This window comes from Erinaceus europaeus, chromosome 18 (genome assembly GCF_950295315.1).
Source record: "Erinaceus europaeus chromosome 18, mEriEur2.1, whole genome shotgun sequence".
Classification (NCBI taxonomy): domain Eukaryota; kingdom Metazoa; phylum Chordata; class Mammalia; order Eulipotyphla; family Erinaceidae; genus Erinaceus; species Erinaceus europaeus.
Window position 1 is genome coordinate 16,710,628 of NC_080179.1, and position 22,609 is coordinate 16,733,236.

General features: G+C 44.5%; 2 protein-coding genes across 8 annotated transcripts in view; one reads left to right on the forward strand and one right to left on the reverse strand.

The window, feature by feature from the left end:
• Window positions 1-22,609, reverse strand: part of SCRN3 (secernin 3) — a 302,935-nt gene that overhangs the window by 58,322 nt on the left and 222,004 nt on the right. The gene's annotated exons all lie outside the window — the stretch shown is intronic.
• WIPF1 (WAS/WASL interacting protein family member 1) overlaps window positions 1-22,609 on the forward strand; it is a 151,083-nt gene that overhangs the window by 57,166 nt on the left and 71,308 nt on the right. Inside the window, exons 2-3 of one of the 7 annotated variants that reach the window (XM_060177681.1) lie at window positions 3,557-3,644; window positions 4,243-4,310. The exons of 5 other annotated variants lie outside the window; for them this stretch is intronic. The gene's annotated coding sequence lies outside the window, so the exon portion shown is untranslated. The remainder of the gene's footprint in view (window positions 1-3,556; window positions 3,645-4,242; window positions 4,311-22,609) is intronic. One more of the 7 variants, XM_060177680.1, reaches the window with a different exon arrangement.

A 22,609-nucleotide genomic window follows, 5' to 3' on the forward strand; every position in this document is an offset into this window, starting at 1 on the left:
CCTCCACTGCACGGTGTTCCCCAGGTCCAGTTTAACACTCTCCTCCTCCTCCACTGCACGGTGTTCCCCGGGTCCAGGATATCACTCTCCTCCTCCTCCACTGCACGGTGTTCCCGGGTCCAGTTTAACACTCTCCTCCTCCTCCTCCACTGCACGGTGTTCCCCGGGTCCAGGATAACACTCTCCTCCTCCTCCACTGCACGGTGTTCCCCGGGTCCAGGATATCACTCTCCTCCTCCTCCACTGCACGGTGTTCCCCGGGTCCAGGATATCACTCTCCTCCTCCTCCACTGCACGGTGTCCCCGGGTCCAGTTTAACACTCTCCTCCTCCTCCACTGCACGGTGTTCCCGGGTCCAGTTTAACACTCTCCTCCTCCTCCACTGCACGGTGTTCCCCGGGTCCAGGATATCACTCTCCTCCTCCTCCACTGCACGGTGTTCCCCGGGTCCAGGATAACACTCTCCTCCTCCTCCACTGCACGGTGTTCCCCGGGTCCAGGATATCACTCTCCTCCTCCTCCACTGCACGGTGTCCCCGGGTCCAGTTTAACACTCTCCTCCTCCTCCACTGCACGGTGTTCCCGGGTCCAGGATAACACTCTCCTCCTCCTCCACTGCACGGTGTCCCCGGGTCCAGTTTAACACTCTCCTCCTCCTCCACTGCACGGTGTTCCCCGGGTCCAGGATATCACTCTCCTCCTCCTCCACTGCACGGTGTTCCCCGGGTCCAGGATATCACTCTCCTCCTCCTCCACTGCACGGTGTTCCTGGGTCCAGTTTAACACTCTCCTCCTCCTCCACTGCACGGTGTTCCCGGGTCCAGTTTAACACTCTCCTCCTCCTCCACTGCACGGTGTTCCCGGGTCCAGTTTAACACTCTCCTCCTCCTCCACTGCACGGTGTTCCCGGGTCCAGGATATCACTCTCCTCCTCCTCCACTGCACGGTGTTCCCCGGGTCCAGGATATCACTCTCCTCCTCCTCCACTGCACGGTGTTCCCGGGTCCAGTTTAACACTCTCCTCCTCCTCCACTGCACGGTGTTCCCCGGGTCCAGGATATCACTCTCCTCCTCCTCCACTGCACGGTGTTCCCGGGTCCAGTTTAACACTCTCCTCCTCCTCCACTGCACGGTGTTCCCGGGTCCAGGATATCACTCTCCTCCTCCTCCACTGCACGGTGTTGCCCGGGTCCAGTTTAACACTCTCCTCCTCCTCCACTGCACGGTGTTCCCCAGGTCCAGTTTAACACTCTCCTCCTCCTCCACTGCACGGTGTTCCCCGGGTCCAGGATATCACTCTCCTCCTCCTCCACTGCACGGTGTTCCCGGGTCCAGTTTAACACTCTCCTCCTCCTCCACTGCACGGTGTTCCCGGGTCCAGTTTAACACTCTCCTCCTCCTCCACTGCACGGTGTTCCCGGGTCCAGTTTAACACTCTCCTCCTCCTCCTCCACTGCACGGTGTTCCCCGGGTCCAGGATAACACTCTCCTCCTCCTCCACTGCACGGTGTTCCCCGGGTCCAGGATATCACTCTCCTCCTCCTCCACTGCACGGTGTTCCCCGGGTCCAGGATATCACTCTCCTCCTCCTCCACTGCACGGTGTTCCCGGGTCCAGTTTAACACTCTCCTCCTCCTCCACTGCACGGTGTTCCCGGGTCCAGGATATCACTCTCCTCCTCCTCCACTGCACGGTGTTGCCCGGGTCCAGTTTAACACTCTCCTCCTCCTCCACTGCACGGTGTTCCCCAGGTCCAGTTTAACACTCTCCTCCTCCTCCACTGCACGGTGTTCCCCGGGTCCAGGATATCACTCTCCTCCTCCTCCACTGCACGGTGTTCCCGGGTCCAGTTTAACACTCTCCTCCTCCTCCACTGCACGGTGTTCCCGGGTCCAGTTTAACACTCTCCTCCTCCTCCACTGCACGGTGTTCCCGGGTCCAGTTTAACACTCTCCTCCTCCTCCTCCACTGCACGGTGTTCCCCGGGTCCAGGATAACACTCTCCTCCTCCTCCACTGCACGGTGTTCCCCGGGTCCAGGATATCACTCTCCTCCTCCTCCACTGCACGGTGTTCCCCGGGTCCAGGATATCACTCTCCTCCTCCTCCGCTGCACGGTGTTCCCGGGTCCAGTTTAACACTCTCCTCCTCCTCCACTGCACGGTGTTCCCGGGTCCAGGATATCACTCTCCTCCTCCTCCACTGCACGGTGTTGCCCGGGTCCAGTTTAACACTCTCCTCCTCCTCCACTGCACGGTGTTCCCCAGGTCCAGTTTAACACTCTCCTCCTCCTCCACTGCACGGTGTTCCCCGGGTCCAGGATATCACTCTCCTCCTCCTCCACTGCACGGTGTTCCCGGGTCCAGTTTAACACTCTCCTCCTCCTCCACTGCACGGTGTTCCCGGGTCCAGTTTAACACTCTCCTCCTCCTCCACTGCACGGTGTTCCCGGGTCCAGTTTAACACTCTCCTCCTCCTCCTCCACTGCACGGTGTTCCCCGGGTCCAGGATAACACTCTCCTCCTCCTCCACTGCACGGTGTTCCCCGGGTCCAGGATATCACTCTCCTCCTCCTCCACTGCACGGTGTCCCCGGGTCCAGTTTAACACTCTCCTCCTCCTCCACTGCACGGTGTTCCCGGGTCCAGTTTAACACTCTCCTCCTCCTCCACTGCACGGTGTTCCCCGGGTCCAGGATATCACTCTCCTCCTCCTCCACTGCACGGTGTTCCCCGGGTCCAGGATAACACTCTCCTCCTCCTCCACTGCACGGTGTTCCCCGGGTCCAGGATATCACTCTCCTCCTCCTCCACTGCACGGTGTCCCCGGGTCCAGTTTAACACTCTCCTCCTCCTCCACTGCACGGTGTTCCCGGGTCCAGGATAACACTCTCCTCCTCCTCCACTGCACGGTGTCCCCGGGTCCAGTTTAACACTCTCCTCCTCCTCCACTGCACGGTGTTCCCCGGGTCCAGGATATCACTCTCCTCCTCCTCCACTGCACGGTGTTCCCCGGGTCCAGGATATCACTCTCCTCCTCCACCTCACTTTCCACGTACGCAAATCCCAGTACATCTGGACCTGTGGAGAGTCAAGGGATGTAGGAAGAGACAAGCACTGACCACAGGAACAAGCAAGCTGGCAGTGTGGCATGCTGGCTTCTGCTTAGCCCTGCCTGAGCATTTCTTCACCCTGCTCCCCCCCCCCCCCCAAACCCAGTTGGAGGCATAGAGAGTATGTCCAAGCTCTCTCCTTGGTGCTTCTGTGAGGGCAGTTTTAGGCACCCGTAGCCAGGTGTCCCATACCCCCAGGAGCCTGTCACCAACCCGCAGGAAGATATTAGCCCTTTAAGAGGAAACCAAAAGGATGACATACTGGAGGCTAGCAAGAGGAAAATGCCTGCCAGCTATTAAGTAAGTCCTGAGAGGCACAGAGTACTGTGACTTTGTTCTCTGAACCAAGAATTAGGGCACACCGTCTGACAGCAGGACAAAATAGACTCGATGTGAGCTTGAGATTGTCTCAGGAAATTCAGGTGAATGGCCCTTGTCACTTGCAGGATCCAGTGACGTGAACTGAGCCGTGGGAGTTGTTTGTGGTGACACCCTCCAGAGAGGAGCCTGGAGACAGGACCCCTGGGCTCTGCAGTGAGTACTTGCCCTTTCTCAGCTTCTTCCTCAATCCTACCAGAGATTCTTGGGGCTCAGAGGTCTCACCTTTTCCTCCCCCCACTTTTTGTTGCCCTTGTTGTTTTATCATTATTGTTATCGCTGTCGTTGTTGTTGGATAGGACAGATAGAAATTGAGGGAGATGGGGAATACAGAGAGGAGGAAAGAAAGACAAACACCTACAGACCTGCTTCACCGCCTGTAAAGTAACCTCCCTGCAGGTGGGGAGCTGGGGGTTGAACCGGGATCTTGCCGTTCCTTGTGCTTCATGCCATGTGCGCTTAATCCGCTGCACTACCGCCAGGCCCCCTTCACCTTTTCTTCTTTGCCTCCTTCTCTCTTAGTGGAATCAGAGGTGCCAGAGTTGAGGCCCCACCCCTACAAGCTTATTTCTCCACCTGTGCCCCAGGGACACCCCCAGGGACCCTCGGGGGAGACAAGCATTTCTGGAGACACAGAGCCAGCCCAGAATGAAGCAAGCAGAGAGGCAATCTTATCACATGCTTCCAACCAGTTAGAGAGGCCAGTCGTAGAAGGTGCAGTGAGGAAGTATAATGTCACATGTAATGCTTACAGGAAACTGGTTAGAAGATAGCAGGGGAACTTCAGAATTTGTTCGTTTCCAGAGGATTAAAACGACACAGGTCAGTGCTTTTTGCCCCCTTGGGAAAAAATTTTTTTTTCTCATAGAATGAATACCTAACAGGCTTTGTTTCTTAAACTGTCTTTGACTGGTTTTGTAAGGTGAAGAAATTACTCTGGCTTTGAATGTTAACAGCCGGTTTCTAGCTGGTAACCACACGTTGTTAGAGGAACAAACATCGAGCCATTATTGTGAAAATGAAATTCTCAGAATCTCTTGCTTCCCTGTTGAGAACTTTTCTTCCTTTAAAAGAAAACAAACTTTTAGATGACATTAAATAACTCTTTTCATGGAATTCAGGAAGGCTGAGCCTTCTTTACCTACTCACATAAATCTGAAATGGGACAGACAGTTCAGCTTGTGCTTGCAGTCCTGGGTGGGTGTTCAAACGGGGACAGAAAATACAGAAATATTGTGTGTAGAACATACTGCAAGGCTGCACACAAAAGTTGGCTGCTTTTATGTCCTTTTTGTCTGGTAAAACAAATCCTTGGCTTGTATTTCCTATTCAAAGAATATGTCTTTATAAATTCTCATTTCCTTTTCTATTTGATTTTTTTTTCTACCGCCCCCCTCCTTCCTTTCTGTTTCTCTCGTTTCTCTCTTTTTATTTCTCCTTCTTTTACAAACACAAGATGGGAATAGAGAAGGGAGTTTGAATGTGGGATGAGGAGGTCTCTGTCTGCACAGAGTTTATGGAGAAGCTGGCAAAGCCTGCACAGGCCTTTGGGTCTGAGTGTCGCTGGGGCTTTGTGTTCTTTGCCTGTGCTTCCTGGCCAGAGGTAGATTTGCAGAGTCCAGAGAAGGGGGGGGGGGTGTTGATTAAATGGTTCGAATCCAGAGCCCACAAACAGACAAAAGATGATTCATCCTGGGATCAATAGTATGATAAAAGTCAGTAAAAGGCCATTACAGTGAACTGCTGCTTTCAGGTCTGTATGTTAAAGGGAAATATCTCAAATCTGAGTTAGAGGAAGTAACTACAGACTTAAGCTGTTATTAAGCACCAGGACAGGCCAGCCACAGAGGTTGCCAAGCCCCTTTTCTGGATGTTTTGAAAAGCATGCTAGATTTCTGTGGCTGTGCTAACATGGGAATAAAGGCAGGGAGAGTGGTGAGAATGCAGGACTGAGAGTACCTCACTGAAGCTTCATTCCATCCTGCACAGTTCTACAAAGCTTCTGCGCTGAGAAGCAAAACAACAATGGGGCGAGAGGGTGAGTGGACTCACGTGCTGTTTCTATCTCAGTCTCCAAAATAACCAGAACAGCGAGGAAAATGGAAAGTCATTGTGGATTATACCCTGAGATGGCCACATCTCCTTTCTTCCTTCCCTCCTTCCTTCCTTCCTTCGTTCTTTTCTTTTTTTGCTGCCATGTTGTGCAAGAAAAAGGAGAGGAAGCTACCAGAATTAAGGGAGGGTTCTAAGCTGGAGAAGAGTGCAGCTCTGGTGGCTTCTGCAACCCTGTGCTAATTCTGGCAAAGACAGCCCACATTTCTATTGGGGGTGGGGTGGGGCGGGGGAGACTGGGCTTTATTGCTCTTTCGAGAGTTTTGCACAAACAGATGCTGGAGGAGACACTCAGGGGAAGTGCAGTGGGAAGATAGCTACGCTTGGCAATAGGAACAGCCTGGAGCACCAGGAGTCTTGCAATTGAGCCTGGACTAGACACAAGGGCTTCCCAAGAAGCCTTTCTTTCAGTTTTGTTTTGTTTTGTTATTTGGTCAGAGAGCTTTGGATCAGGAATCTTTGCATTCTACTATTCTACTGTAGTAGCAGAAGATTTTTTTATTTTGTTAACAGTACTTTCCAAATTTCATTTTTGTAAATGATTCTCTTTTCTCTTTCTTTCTTTCTTTCTTTTTATTTATTTATTTTTTAAACTCAGAGCACTGCTTAGCTCTGGCCTATAGTGGTACAAAGGATTGAATTTGGGACTTTGGAGCCTCAGGCATGAGAGTCTTTTGCATAACCGTTATACTATCTACCACCACTTGTAAGTGATTCTTATAAAATGTTTCCATTTCTTCTGGGGGCATGTTTGCTCCCACTAACCATCCCTTACCCTCTGCTCCAGCCTCCCACCTTCACTGTGTTGTTTTGTGCTAGGATGCTTCAAAAAGGCTTATGAAGTGTCACTCCAATGCAGTACTTTTGCTCCCCAAATCTGGAAGTGGTTCTGAACAAAAGAGGAAGGTGCAGAATGACAGAAAATGGCCAGCTGTGTTAAGAGGGTGACAAGCACCTGGAATATTAATCTGTAATTTTTAGACAGGATAATTCCTGCCAAGGAACTCCATGTTCAGTTTAAAGATGGAAAGTAAAAAGAGAAGAGTGGTCACCTTTTATGGAAAAAGTGGTCAGTCTTGTGAGGGAAGCACTGACTGGGCTGAGAAAATAAGGAAAGAAAAGGAGGGCTGACTTTGAAAAATCTTTCTACCCCAGGACCCTGGTGTGTAGGCAGACCTCCTGCAGAGTAATAAAAAATCCACAGATATTTGGATTCTCTGGAGACAAAATGGTGAGAGGTACAGAACATTCATACTAGTAGGGGAAATAAAAATTCTGTGGGGGTGGGGGTAGATAGCATGATGGTTATGCAAAGAGATTCTCATGCCTGAGGCTCCAAAGTCCTAGGTTCATTCCCCCACACCACCATAAGCCAGAGCTGAGAGGTGCTCTGACACTTCCAGGGACTGCCTGTATGCTTGGTAGATTTTTCACTCTGCGTTTCAGTTTCCTTCCATCACTTCGTCAGTTTTAAAGTGGGTGCTGTAATAATAATAATAATAATAATAATAATCTCAACTTACTTCTCCCCCCCAAACATCAGAAAGTAGTAACAGCTGCATCTGTTTGTTTGTTTATAAAGGAACAGAAACAGTTTTTCCTTGAAAAGAATGGATCCTTGTTATGATACAATAAGTTGAACTTCAGAGGCACTTCTCCCAATGTCAGACCCACCAAAAGACACCTATATACCACCAAGATTGTGATATCTTTTGCCACAATATTAATTAGAAGTCACTACTCTAAGACTGTTGAATTAGTTACCAGTGTATCTTTTTCACTTAACCACCATCAGGGACCCACCCAGTCTTTCTAATACTTTCCAGTATGATTTTGTCTTCCTTTCTACTCTTGCTTATTCCTAGAATTTAAATAATATGTCCTATTTTAAATTTACTCCTTTTGTTGGTTTTTAGCCCTATTACGTTTTCAAAACAGTACTTTGTAGAGTAGTTTACATGTTTGCACACATGCGCAGACACACACATATACACATGCATAGATGGAAATTCTTTACAGCATATGCTTCCTTGATTAAAAAGTCAATAAAGTATTTCATGGAACTTCTAATGACTGGAAATACGCTGCTAATTTCAGACTAAGATTTATGTATGTATTGTACCAATAAATTGATTTGATGGGTTTGCTACTGAATTGCTACCTTTTTGGTAAGTCACTAATCTGTTAAATAATAATTTAGAACATCTCCTTTCATTTCTAGACCATCTATGGAAACACTTGGTCTACTAGAAAGACTTTATAGATCTGTAGAGTAACCCTGAGTCCTGGAAACTGGGTGTGGGGCCAACAGAGGGGCTACCCGAAAGGTCCCTGCTGCACAGATGTCTGAACAATGAGAGAGCTGTTGAGGGATGTTTTCGCCCCACCTTTTTTCACTATGGTGGAGTCACTTTCATAGGAAAGTCTCAGTTCCAAAAATCACTGAACTAAATGAACATTCTTTATCAACTACCAGCAGGGCTTTGCCGGAAGCTCTTGGAAAGCAGACAACACATACCATAATTCTTTCTCTCCTTCCGTCTTCTTTCTATCCCTCTCACTCCTCATAACATTTCAGACCAGAACTCACTTGCATAGACAGCACACTCATCTTCTAAGCTGTTAATTCTTTCTTCCAAACATTTAATGGCATTCCCTGCAAAACAAGGACAAATCAAGGCTGGGAGTTACCAGAATAAAGATGTTTGACAGATTTAATCTAAGGAAAAATAATTTGAAAAAAATAACGCTGTTATAGATAAGTCTTGATAAATCAGAAATGGTGCATTTATTATTATTTTTTTAATGTTAAGTAAATTTTTGGGGTGGGGGGGCAGCAGAAAGAAGGGTAATTTAAAAAAAAAAGAAGGCCAGATGATAATTTACTCTACAAAAAACAAAAATGTTAGGTCATTCAGAAACTTTTTTTTTTCCATTCTATTTCAGTGCCAGAAGCCTCTGGTCTTGGGAAAAGTTTAGGAAAGAGGCTTTTAGATACTGCTGTCATTATCTAGCACCTGAATTAGCAAATAAAAATTACAACCCTGGATTTTTAGCTATCACTGAAACCTTCAAAGATTCTAATCATCTTTTCATCTTCAGATTGGAAATTGAGGCCCAGCAAGATTAGATGATTTGTCAGTGGTTAGAATAGCTCTTTGGTGATGACAGAAGACATAGATCAAAGCTTTTGACTCCAGGAGCAATTTTGTGAGGTCCTCCAGGGCTTTAAATCAGGATATAAGTACCCCTCTGGGATCTGCTGTGTCCAGGTACATGCCCAGCGAGAGTAGAAGAGACTCAGTTTATGAACTCCCAAGACTGCAGCTAAGTGCCTTCTGCTTAATTCCTGGAGACTGCATAGCAATATGGGAACAGGTTTGTAAGCATACACCTACCTGAAGATGCAGCGAATGAGAAGGTCTTTATGAGGCAAAAAAGGAACACTTGCCCGTGCTTGCTTGGGATTGCCCAGTAAGAGAGTCTTGAATCTTATGGGCATGGATATTGATTGAGAGGGTTATAAAGTATGGATAAAGACCAGGGGTCACCAGGGCCCAGCTTAAGAAGCTACCAAGCACACCCTCTTTACCTCTCCTTCTAAAATCTCTGAAATACTCCATTAGCTTCCCAGACACCATTCTCCAGAATGGGTACATTCTGGACAGTGGATGTGATCCCTGGAAAGGTACATCCTCTGTAAACTCTGGGGTGTACCCATCAGCCTTTTAATGAACTTGTAATGTGGGTCAGTCATTGTAAATCTAATCCCTCTAGTTCTCAGGTAAAAGAGAGGTTCTGTTGAATAGGAAAGCTTTCAAGGGAGGTGATGGGATACAGACCTCTAGTGGTGGAAATTGTGTGGAATCGTACCCCTTTTATCCTTCGGTCTTGTTGATATTTTTAATTTTACAAATAAATTCATAACAATAAAAAGGGAGGTTCTAGAACCTCTCTTGACAATATCCCTGTGCGTGAAGTATAGTAATCAACCCCTCCCTGGAAATGTCACTCTGGATGGTCTCTCCTAACAAAAAGCATCTCATTACCACCTGCCTGCTCTGTGTCTGTCCTCTTCAAAATGCCACAAACATTACAGAAAGAAAAAAGAAAGGAAAGAGAGGAAAGGAAATCAAATATGTGGGTCCAGCTACTGGAAATCACAAGGCTTTATTTATTTATTGGATACTGTGTACTTTGTAAGTTTGTGGGATTTGGTTCCTTTTTGTTTTGTTTGTTTTTTGCCATTTGTGAAGCATTATTCTCTAAATTCAGAAATATTTTTAGCACCCTCTGTGTGCAATAACAATAAACTAAATAGTATATTGCATAGTGATTTGCAAGAACAAATAGTAGTTAATACCAAAGAAAAGGAAGCAGAGTTGCGTAAGGAAGGTCAGGGCAGAGGTAGTTGTATGGATTTAAGTGGGTGGCTAGGATGACGGTCATGGTGAAGGTACCATTTGAGCAAATGTTTGGGAGAGATGATATGCTTCACCTGTGGATACCTGGGGAGACGCACAGGGCCTTGAGGCACAGGTACACCTGGCATGTTCAAGGATAACAGGACCAGGGTGAGGACCAGGAGATAGCTCACCCAATAAAGTGCGTGCTTTACCATGTGCAAGGACCTGGGCTCAAGGCCACCAGCCACCACATGGGAGCACTTGAATGGAGAAAGCTTCACAAGCAGTGGAGTGGTGTTGTGGTATCTCTCCTCTCAGTGTCTCCTTCCCCCTCTCTATATCTTTATGGTTCTGACCCTACATCTAAAAAAAAAAGTCAGCTAGAAAACAGAGCAGTAATGCAGATGTGGAGCACTAAAGATAACCCCGGTGACAAAACAGGCAAAAATAACAACAAACAAACAAAACAAAAAGTAAGAGCCAATGCTAGTAGAATAAAGGATGTGACAAGGAGAGTAGTAGGATATGATATCCTGGAGGCTCTAGAAAAGTGTTGTGGGACCTTTGGGAGGACTCTGATCTAAGGAGAGACAGTGATGTGATTTTATGGTTTTAAGGGGTCTTCTGGTTATTGCACTGAGAACAACCTACAGGAGAGCAGGTGTAGCAGAGACCATTGTAGCACCTCGGTGAGAGATCAGAGTCCCTGGGAACAGTGTGGCAGCACTACAGGGGATGAGAAGTAACCCAAGCCTGTAATTTGAAGGTCAAGCTACTAAGACTAACTATTGGTTTGAATAACATTAACAAGAGAGAGACGTCAAAGAAAACACCAAGGATTTCAGCCTAAGCAAAGAAAGAATAGAAATGCCATCAAGTTGAGGTGGGGAAGGCTACAAACTGAGCAAGTCAGGATGGAGAGGAGGTAGGTGGAGGTGAGTTTGCGATATATTGATTTCATTCATATGTGGAAATGCAGAGAATTGAAACACATGAACTTGAAAAAATAAAAAAGAGTCAACCCATATCTAAGACCTTGGTAAAACTAAGGTTATCTTGGTAAAACTTGGTGGTTATCACTTGGGTGGAGAGGGAGAGATAGAATTCTGGCGGTGGGAATATACCCCTAATTGTTGCTGAGGAGTTATTCTGATGCAGTCTCCGCCCCCAGGTTTTACTACGCCCTGCGAAATCCTAGCAATGCCCCCTTCAACCAATCCTGGCCCTACACGTCACCCCTGGTTGTCGCCCAATAAAATGCCCCCTTACTCCCCCCCCTCTGGGCTCTCAGCTCTCCCTCTCTGAGATCTCGCCCCCTGCTCTCCCCCGTGGTCAGGTAGTGGGGACGGCCATTGCCGGCTGGCTCCACGTGGTCTGAACCAAACCCCCCCCATCCTATAATAAAGACTTGTGTACCCCTTTGCTCTGGACGTCCACTCTCTTCTCCCCGGTGCAGCCCGACACCAGACCACCACAACAACACCTAATAGTTTACAATATCTGGTGGTGGTGGTGGTGGTATAGGACTATACCCTTACTACCTTACAATCTTATAAATCACTATTACATCACAAATTAAAAAAAAAGAAATTGAGGTATCTTTAGGGAACCAGTGTGATGGTGAGCAGACAGTTGAATGCGCGTCCTGAATGCGGAAGTCAGACTCCCAGAAGAAGTCATCTCTTGATGGTCTTCATGGCTGAATGGCTGAGTCTTCTTTCCCAGTGCATATGTCGCTCCCAAAACCTCTATGAAAACAACATGTAATGGGAATCTTAACAGGGGTCGAACTCATTTCTGGGGCTAAAATCAGAGATACCATTTTCACTTAGGTAAATAAGAGTGAAAGCCTCAAAATTTTAGATATTATTGTTTACGGATTAAGCCTCAGTGATTCCACAAATTCTTATTTTGAGGGAAAAAACTGTAGTAAGTGGGAAAAACCAAAACAGATCAAACTTTGCTGTGTGTGTGTATCAAAACAATTGAAGAATATGGCTTTATCTTTTTAGTGTCTATGTAATTGTCTTGATAATTGAAGTTGCATTTACTACAACTAGTTGTACAAATACTAATGGATCAATATACACGACTTTGTTGGGGGAGTAGGCATAATATTATCTTCATTCAATAGGGAGAACTCTGAGTTTTGTGGTTGAATCTAAGGCTGTGCAAAACTCATATACTGACCACTGAATTCACTTTATGTCTGCTTTTTAGTCAAATTGAGCAAACCTAAGTATCTACTTAAAAATACCTAAATTGGGGGGAGTGCGGTGATGGCTGAGAAGCACCTGCCTGGCTGAGTTCCATTCCCAGCACCATATGAGAGCATCGAAGACAAAACTGAGTAGAACTCCAGGCGTGATGGAGCAGAGCTTTACACTTGCATGGTCCCTCATTCATTTAAAAAAAAAAAATGCCACTAGAGAAAGATAGAAACAGGCAGGGGTTATAGATCGACCTGCCAATGCCCATGTCCTGTGGAGAAGCAATTACGGAAGCCAGACATTCCACCTTTTGCACTCCATAAGGAATTTTGATCCATACTCCCAGAGTGATAAATGTTCAGGGAAAGCAGGGCCATAGAAAAAAAAAGGGGCAAATATATGTGACTGTAGATAGATAGTGATAGAAATAATAGCCAACCCATATCTGTGATCCAGTTTCTCATGGAGGGAATGGGGACTCAGAACTCCTGTGGTGGGAACAGTGTGGCGTTACATATACCCCTATTATCTTACAATTTTGTGAATCAATATGAGATCACTAATAAAAATTTTGAATGGAGATTGGGAGTCAGTAAGGTGATTTTGTGGTAGAGCACATGCATGAGACCCCGAGTCTGACCTCTGGCACTACATGCAATTAACATTTTTAAATTGTTTTATTTTATGTACATTTTATGTGCTTTTGTGTAGCTTTGTAGAATATATATTTTGTGCATTATATATCCTTTTAAAAATAAATAGATAAGATACCTAAATTGGTGCACTATATACTACTGAGAGATTCTCCCCATATTGAAATTAAAGTTGTAATTTTCAATCCTGTGCTCAGTTTTTAAGAGCATTTATCAGGCTTGCCTTGCCTTATAAGATCCTCAGTAAGTATGAATTATATAATTCCATAAAAATACTAAAGCATTACCATATAATTCCATTAGCAGTGTGTGTGATGTGGTGTGTGTGGGGTGTGTGTGTGTGTGTGTGTGTGTGTGTGTGTGTGTGTGTTACGAACCACCATGTCCTGACTCCTGAGATTGGCCCAAGATTGGAGATAGGTAACTGGGAGTCCCAGATTTGATTCTCAGAGAGGGAGGGGCCATCTCAAGGGTGAGGGTCCTCAGTTCTCTCTGAGGAGGGCTTGTAGGCAGTGACCAGAGTGCAGAAGATGACAAGGTTTGGGGCCTATGGAGTACCTAACAGCGTACCACAAGTCAGAGGTGTATTACCAAGATTGCCTGTAGTTAGGCTCCATTGATAAATTAGAGTTGCTCTCTACTCCTCACCTTCCCCTTAGTGGGGGTACTGCTCCTTTGGGGTACTGCTCCCTTTGGAATAGCCCGCAGCAGCTGGCCTACCACTACAGCTGAGCACTTTCTATAGCCTGGGCTGCCATTCTGACGCCCATCTTTCACCAACTCGGCTTATTGCAGTGTAAATGCATACACTGCTTTGATATGTCAGAGTCACGACAACTGTGATACATACGACAAGCAACCTTCAAGTGTGGCTGAGTCACTGGACTGCAGTCCCAGAGCCAGAAGTCAGACCCAGGACTATTTGTATTAAGGCCTCCTCTGCTCTACTTCCTAGAAGCATGAGGCAAAGTGACATGTTCCTGAGCATTTAAGTAAGATAATACAGATGAGGAGGCTATGCAGAATGATCTCTTGAATGATAAACCTAAAAACCACAGAGCTCCATTCAGAAACTTCAGGTAGTTGCTAAGCCTTCCTTGAAATGAGAGGGTAGATGAAAAAGTCTCTTGTTTAGCTTCTGTATTGTAGTAGGATTACTTGGATGCTCTGTAACCTGGGGCTGCATATGTGCCCCTCCAGCAAACCCACAAGGAAACTGAGCCTCTTTGCATAGAAGTCAGCTGTCCCAGGATGCCACTAAAGCAGCTGGTAGTCAGGACACCGCAGCCAGGCAGCCAGGCAGTCCACAGAGAACTGAATGGGGTGGCATGGGATGGGGTGGGGGGCTCTGAGAGCCTTGGAAATGGTCCAGGACCTCTGTGTGCTGCTCTAGGTTCAGAGCTCAGAAAGGGGAGCTGTAGCGTGGCAGGGTCAGCTCCCACAGAGGTAACCCTCCTGGGGGATCTTCAGAGGAGCAGCTCCTGTCATACAGTTTGATAAGGAGTCTTACTAACACTGTTGGAACCATGTAGGTTGCCAAAATACTGAGATGCTTCAAAACGACTGGGTGAATCATTATCAGCTTCAGTCACCCATGTAAACCCTTGGAACCCTCGTAATCTCTGCCATAATTCAATGCCAGGCCGAAGGATTAGTGCCTGGCTTCGCCTGGGGTACTTCTGGACACTGCCCAGCATCAGACATAGTTCTGCTGGGTTACTCTGCCTGCACCTTGCTGGCTGTTAAATATTTTGAATACCATCCCATCTCACCTTCAGTGAGATTGAACACTGCAGGCAGGTGCTGATCAATTACCTACCATGGTTAGGCTGAAAGTGTGGTCAGAGAGAGCGAATAGGCTCCTGGAAATATGATCTGATTCACATTTCCAGACAGCTTCAAGTCTTAGAGATTTGAATTTTGAGGGAATTAAGCATCTTTTTTTTTTATCTTGCTCTCTACACTGTCCTCTTGGCATTAGAATAATGGTAACTACTTAGAAAGATGGGATGTTTACTTCTGTAGATCAGTTAGCAACAATCTGTGCAGAGGTGAAAGGTTCGTTTTTAGGTGAGCTCCAGTAGTGCCAAACACTTGCCATTTGCAGCTGTAGGAAGTTTTCAAGTTGATTTGTTTATTATCTGGACAAGCAATATCACATGATTTTAAGAAAGGGGGGGGATTGTTCACAAACACAGTAAGTGTCCACAGTGGTGTATTCCAGGGACCTGTGAGGAGTCCCTGTGGAGGCCTGGTTCCCATCCACAGAGAATCAGAATGGCTTTGAGATGCTGTAAGGTCTGCTGAGCCCTGTTAACACAGACGATGAACTGGATGAAGGGAAACGGCATCTTAATTTCTAATTGAATTCTATCCTATTGAGCATAGCCAACAAACTGTGGCATTATCCTCACTAGATGCCACACAGCGTTACTTCTTGCCCACAGCCTCCTAATGCTGAGGTGGGACAAAAAGTGGGCATAAGTTCTAATGCCTAGAAGAATTTCATGTCGGTGTCCAAAGTGTGGTTCAGTGCATAGCCTTGTATAATTCAGTGCAATGCCCCCATGAAATGTGACTAGGCCAAATTAAGACTTCAAGGAGCTTAACATTGGGAACTGTCATTTCTAGACTTGTTTTGCTCTCAAGAATGCTCAGTGGCCCTTCTGCAATTTCACTTAGGACTTTAGATTTTTAAATATGTGCACGGTTCTGGCCCATTGAAGAAACCAAATGGAATTATTTTCTAAAATGGTAATATTCAGTGTTGGCAAGAATATGGGAAATGAAGACTGTCCCAGTTTATGAAATGAGAGGAAATGTAAACTTTTCTAGTGGAGTAGTTGTCCTGTATCAAGAGAGTGTAAGTGGCCAGTTATCTGATCTAGAAAATGTGTTCTATCACATGAGAATACAAAAATTTGCATTTAGGGATATTGCTGTGGGAACATTTATGAAATGAAAATGTGTGTGTGTGTGTGTGTGTGTGTAATGAGAGAGAAGGGAGGGAGAGATGTGGGCTAGAAGGAAATATTCCCAAAAGTCAGCAAATGCATATTTCTTTCCAGAAAGATTATCTGCAATTTACTTTAAACCTGTGTCCACCATTTTCCACAGTAGATTTATACTACTATTATAGTTTATGAAAATAGTTGTTTAAAATGTATTAAAGATCCATCAAATGTAAAGATGGGTATTGTGTGGGGTGAAAAGGTGAGAAAAGATAACGTATAGTGCCTTGGAGCTCCCGCACTGTAGACATATAGATACAGATGGCACTTGAGGGGGTTTCAGCCCAGTGGTTTCATTTTACTACTGTTAGAGTTACTGCAGATGGGAATGCAGTGTAGGTGCCGTAAATCACCATGTGAACTGAATCTCAAGATGGATCATCTCATCTTTTATGTCCGCCAGCTAACTGAGTCAGCTGTTGTTTGGGGCTTTGAGTATTTTGTTTTTGGGGTTTTTCCCCCCTCTCATTTCTTGTGTGTTACTAAGTGACTAGCATTCCCATCATTCTCATCTCATCTGAAACAGACTAGGGAGTTAGTATGATGGTTATGCAAAAAGTCTTTTATGCCTGAGGCTCCAAAAGACTCAGGTTTAAACCCCAACACCACCATAAGTCCGAGCTGAGTAGTGCTCTGGTTAAAAAACAAAACTAAAAAAACAAACAAACAAACAAAAAAACCTTCTGAGACAAGAGAAACTGACCGCCTTGTTTGAGCAGATGTTTTGATGTTCAGCCAATTCACATTCATGTGTTCTCCAGCCTTCAAGCTGGCCACTCAGGGGCCATGGTTAGGTTGGGCCCAGCTGTAGTTAGTCTGACATAAAGATGTAGGCACAGAGGAAACTCTTGTAATTAATTGAATTTTAAAATATTCCCAAAAGAGGAGTGGTAGAGTATAAAAGGGTAAAAAGAAAGAAAAAAAAAGACCTTGGTGAAGGGGCAGGATGATATATGGCACTGTTTCCACCTAGCAGATGGCTTAAGTTTCTAAGGCCCACCAGTTACTGTGAAGGCCTGCAAAGGAAACTGTGTGACTAAGAACTGTGGCAATGAAATGAAACCTCAGAGGCCTTTATTGAATCTTGGCCTTTCTAGGTCGTGCCCTTTCCACCTCAGCCTCAGTTCACCTTGCGGCCATCTTTCCCCAATTCTTTTTATGCCCTACACTGGTCAAGAAAACAGCATGGTCCACAAACTGCACAGAGCTGGGCCCTTTAATTCTTTATAGCCAGATGATACCTTTTGAGAAAGCTCTTACGGAGGACACTAACTTTGCATGGTGTGCATTCTCACAGACCACACTGAGTCCTGTTGCTGTACTGCCACAGACCCACATCTCTTGAGCACTGTCTGCATCTTTCTGGGGATCAGAACAGCTCCACCCCCTCCTCCCCCAGAAGTCACTGGTAGCCACTAAGACCACCCTGGTACTTGGGTCAAGTTGGATGGAAATGGTTGTTTTCCCTAATGCATATAGCTCTGTGCAGTACAGACAACAGGAAATAGGTAGGTGGGGTGTGGTGGTCACTGCTGACAGGCCATTTAAGATCAGTGTTCTTTCAGGGTCGTCTCTCTGTTCTTTGATTCTTTGTTCCTTTGATTTGGTATTTCTTCTGGCCAGAGAGTAGCACTGGAAACAGTGAACAGACAGCATTGTAGTCCTTGTTACTCATTACTTTTTTCCCCCAGAGAAACCCCTAAGGTTATGTTGGATTTTATGAACTGCAGAGGATTTCTGTCCGATGTACTCTCTAGAAAGACCAATAGCAGGCTGGGAGGTAGCTTGTTGTTAATATTCTGAGGCTCCAGCCGGCCGGGCTAGCTTCACGGGCGGGTAACAGAGACAACCAGAGACATACAGCTGGGTAGGGAAGCTGTATTTCTTTATTCAGAAACAACGATTCATAAACTAACCCAAACTAATCACCAAACAGAACTCTGCTGCCTCTTTCCCCCCGCGGCGGCGCCAAGCACTCTCGAACTCTGCAACTCTGGAACTCTCTCGGGGTTCCCTGGGGTGGGGACAAGTGGCCCGCGAAACTAGCAGGACTGAACCAATTTTCTTAGCAGGGGGAGAGCTAGAACAACCCAATGTAAAGCATACAACAGTAGCTTGTGATAGAAAACAAGACTTCCGTGGCTGAGACCTCAGACACCCACCACCACCACCACCACCACCACCACCCATGTACAGCCTGTATATGTCGGAGCTGAGCAGTATTCTAATCTCTTAGTCTATACCTTTCTCTCCCTCTACCTGCCTCATAAAAATGGATAAATAAATCTTTAGGGGGAAGAAAGAAAGATAAATGGCAAAAACTGCAAAGTTTGTCACTAACCCTAGGAGTTGGCTACTAAGATGAGACAAAAATCTCTGCTTCTTGTGCCCAGCCTGGATATTATGCCAACTATTGGAGAAAAGTCTCACTGAAAACATTTTAATTGTCTCCACATGTGATCCAGTCCTGGCCATTTTGAACTAAAACTCTCAATTGAAGATTCATGACACAAATTTCTTTTCTTATATTTTCTTTTATAATTTCTACTAATGGTTTGACAATGGGTTACAAAATATTACAACACAAATTTCTGGTAGTAAAGATCAACCATTCTTTCCTGTCTAAGTCAGTAAACAATTAAAAATATAGGCCTCTAGCTATGAGATGAATTTCCTTAAGTGATTAAAACCAAAGGGCTTTTTGACTTTCATGTCTTTCTTTCTTCCTCTCTTTTTTTAAAATTTTTAAAAATTATCTTTACTAAATAATGCATAGAGATGGCCAGAAATTGAGAGGAAAGGGGAAATAGGGAGAGAGACACCTGCAGCACTGCTTCACCACTTGTGAAGCTTTCCCTCAGCAAATGGGGACTGGGAGCTTGAACCCAGATCCTCATGCATTGTAACATGTGCATTCAGCCAGGTGCGCCACCACCCGGCCCCCCTTTCTTTCTTTTCTTTTCTTTTGTTTTCTTTTACTTTATTATTATTATAGCTTTTTTAGTTTCTTTGCCTCACTTATTAATAAACATCAAAATTGTAATACATAACCAGGACTGGAGAAAAAAAACTTGAAGACTTTTACTGACACATTGAAAGATATTTTCAAATGGGCAATTTTAAAAGGACAAACTATCTTGAATAAAATAAATTTTGTCAGAAAAAAATTTTTTTTGATGGCAGTCAAAGTCAAACATACCACTTTCTTTGTCACTGATATGTTAATTTGAAGAATTTTTTTTAAATGCTCTGAACTCATGGGCTGGAGAGATAGCTCACCATGCAGGGTGCATATACTGTGTGCAACCTAACCTAGTTTTGACTGTGGTATCTTGCACTGTGATCTTTGCAGCTTTCTTTCTCTATGACTCGTTATTTGAATGAAAAAGTGGCCCTGTAACAGTGAATGAGCTCATACATGGCTCCATCAACAAAAAAAAAAATGCCCCCAAACTGAAATTTTCATAATGGTCATTTTAAAGATTATATAATAGATTCTGTTTCCCTCTTAACTCTTTAAGAAGAGAACTCCTTTTTGGTTCACACTCCCAGAAGGATAAAGAATAAGAAAGTTTCAAGGGAGTCGGGCAGTAGCGCAGCAGGTTAAGCACACGTGGCACAAAGCACAAGCACCAGCGTAAGGATCCCGGTTCAAGCCTTCTGCTCCCCACCTGCAGGGGAGTCGCTTCACAGGCGGTGAAGTAAGTCTGCAGGTGTCTCTCTTCCTCTCTATCTCCCCCTTCTTTCTCAATTTCTCTCTCTCTCTATCCAATAACAAATAAAAAAAATTTTAAAAAAGAGAAGAAAGTTTCCAGTGGAGGGGATGGGACACATGGAACTCTGGTGGTGGGAACTGTTTGAAAGTATATCCTTGTTAACTTATAATCTTATTAATCATTATTAAATTACTAATAATTTCTTTAAAAAAAAGAACAACACTGCTAGGAGGAATGCACATGGAAAGACCTCAGTGATTGGGGAGACTGTGTTAGAGGCTCACAGTTAATTTCTGATCTACTAGTGGCTTCAGGAAGGGACATCAGACTTGTAGTTCGGAGCCCACCTGTCTCAAGGAGAAAAAGATGTGAAATCCGCTTACATACATGTGATACTGTGTCTGATGCCTGTGGAGAAACCTGCCCTTTCCTGAGAGAGAGAGAGAGAGAGAGAGAGAGAGAGAATATGAGAGAGAGAGAGAATATGAGAGAGAGAGAGAGACGGTAACTGCTGATCATTAGTTTTCCTGCACATGTATATAGCTATGGCCAAGGTAAATGGGTCTCGGGTTTATTTTGAGTTGAAATGAGCTGAGCTGGTGTTTCCTCTGAACCATTTACAGATGCTTTTTGAACTATCTTTGTGTTTGAGGGACTTTTTTTTTTTTCTTGGTATCAGCACACCACTTCCTCAGAGTTGTTGCTTTGAAAGAGTTTTGCAGAAGGAGACATTCCTGCTGGTGTCCAGCCTTGCCAAGCAAAGCAATGATTATTGGGTGGGAGCAAAAATTTACTAGTGTGTTTCATGTTTGTGTATGATTTCATGAGAGGATCTCTCCTCCACCTGCTTTGGTAAATAGGTGGACTGTCATCTGTGCTCCCCTGTAGAAAGCTACATTTTTTGAATATCAGGCATTGCTCTCCCATTTGAATGACACTTAGTTTTGGCTAAACTGGTATCCTCAGATGACCCTCCCTTTGGCTAAGAATTCCATGGAACTCTTTTTGGATGTGGATTTCCACTTAGTCTTCGATAGTTCCAAATTTTCTAGCCTGGTAAATTTTAGAAACCACAAGGTTGAGTGAAACCATTCTTAGCTTTCCTTTATTACACTTTAAATATTTGAGCAGTGAACAATCTCTGAATACTTTTAAATGTCAATACACAAACACAGAAAGGCTTTTACATGCTTTGTAAATATTATTCCTCTTTTCCAGGCTGAGGGTAGATAGCATAATGGTTATGCAAACAGACTGTCATGCCTGAGGCCCTAAAGTCCCAGGTTCAGTCTCCCGCACCACCATAAGCCAGAGCTGAACAGTGCTCCGGTAAAAAAAAAAAAAATATATATATATATATATATATATACATATATATATTATTTCTCTTTTCCAGAAGTTAATAATTTTTTGTCATGAAAATAGTAGTGTCTTCTAGTCTCTCAAGAGTAAATTCTAAACCTGTAACTATGTTAATGCCAATGGAAGCAGAATTAGAGATTTAAAATATATAGCCACAAGGAGTTTATAGTGGCTTTTATATTCCCACATTTATATGTTAAAATTTTATTTCTATCAGATTTTGATTTTACATTCTTTAAAACATAGTTACATTTATGTGGAGTAGGAGAAGTGATACTTAGAGAAAATCACTACTGAGCTGACCTGGTCATTTCACGAGATTTATTTTTATAAAACCTACACTCTACCAAATAATAATGAATACCAATTCTCTAAGAAATACTTCCATGCTAGCATTTACCTTATTTTTATTTAGCATTTCAGAATAATGTCTGTACTTCTTTTTTTTTTTTGACTTTATCAATATTTTACTGCCAACCGAAGGGGAGAAAGAAGGTGGATACAGAACTGTTCTATATCTGAATCTAAATCTCTTGACAATGTAGATAAACCCAAAATATTAATCAATATTTTACACAATAATAAAATGAATTGCTGTGATCTGGTGTTAGCTTCCCTTTCGGTCTAGATTATCTTTTTTTTTTCCCTTCTGATTTTTTTTTATTGGGGAATTAATGTTTTACATTCAACAGTAAGTACAATAGTTTGTACATGCATAACATTCCCCAGTTTTCCATATAACAATACAACCCCCACTAGATCCTCTGAATCCTTCTTGGACCTGTATTCTCCCCACCCACCCACCCCAGAGTCTTTTACTTTGGTGCAATACACCAATTCCATTTCAGGTTCTACTTGTGTTTTCTTCTCTGATCTTGTTTTTCAACTTCGGCCTGAGAGTGAGATCATCCCATATTCATCCTTCTGTTTCTGACTTATTTTACTCAACATGATTTTTTCAAGGTCCATCAAGATCAGATGTACTTCTAAATCCTTTTTCAGGTCAATGCATCCATGCCACAGATAGCAATATATAATAAATCACAAGGGGACTGTATGCTGCTGTTGTTTTACATTGTCTGAACTTCTACCTACTGTTTGCACCTAAAAAGTTGTGGTGTTTTTTGTTTGTTTGCTTGTTTGTTTTGCCTGTAGAGTTATTGCTGGGGCTCGGTGCCTGCACCATGAATCCACTGCTCCTGGAGGCCATTCCCCCCCACCCCCCTTATTGCCCTGCACTACTAATCCACTGCTCCTGGAGGCTATTTTTTCCCATTTTGTTGCCCTTGTTGTTGCTGTTATTGTTGTCATTATTATTGTTGTCATTGCTGTTATTGGATAGGACAAGAGAGAAATGGAGAGAGTAGGGGAGACAGAGGGGGAGAGAAAGATGGACATCTGCAGACCTGCTTCACCACCTATGAAGCGACTCCCCTGCAGGCAGGGAGCCCTGGGCTTGAACCGGGATCCTTACATGGGTCCTTGCACTACTACCCAACCCCCTCTAAAAAGATTTTTTTTTAGGAGACTGGGAGATAGCACACAGGTTATTATGCACAAGGACCCTGGTTTGAGCCCCCAGCTGCCACACAGAAGCAACACTGAAAGGGGGAAGAAGCTTCCTAAGTGGTTAAGCAGTGGTGTATTGCCT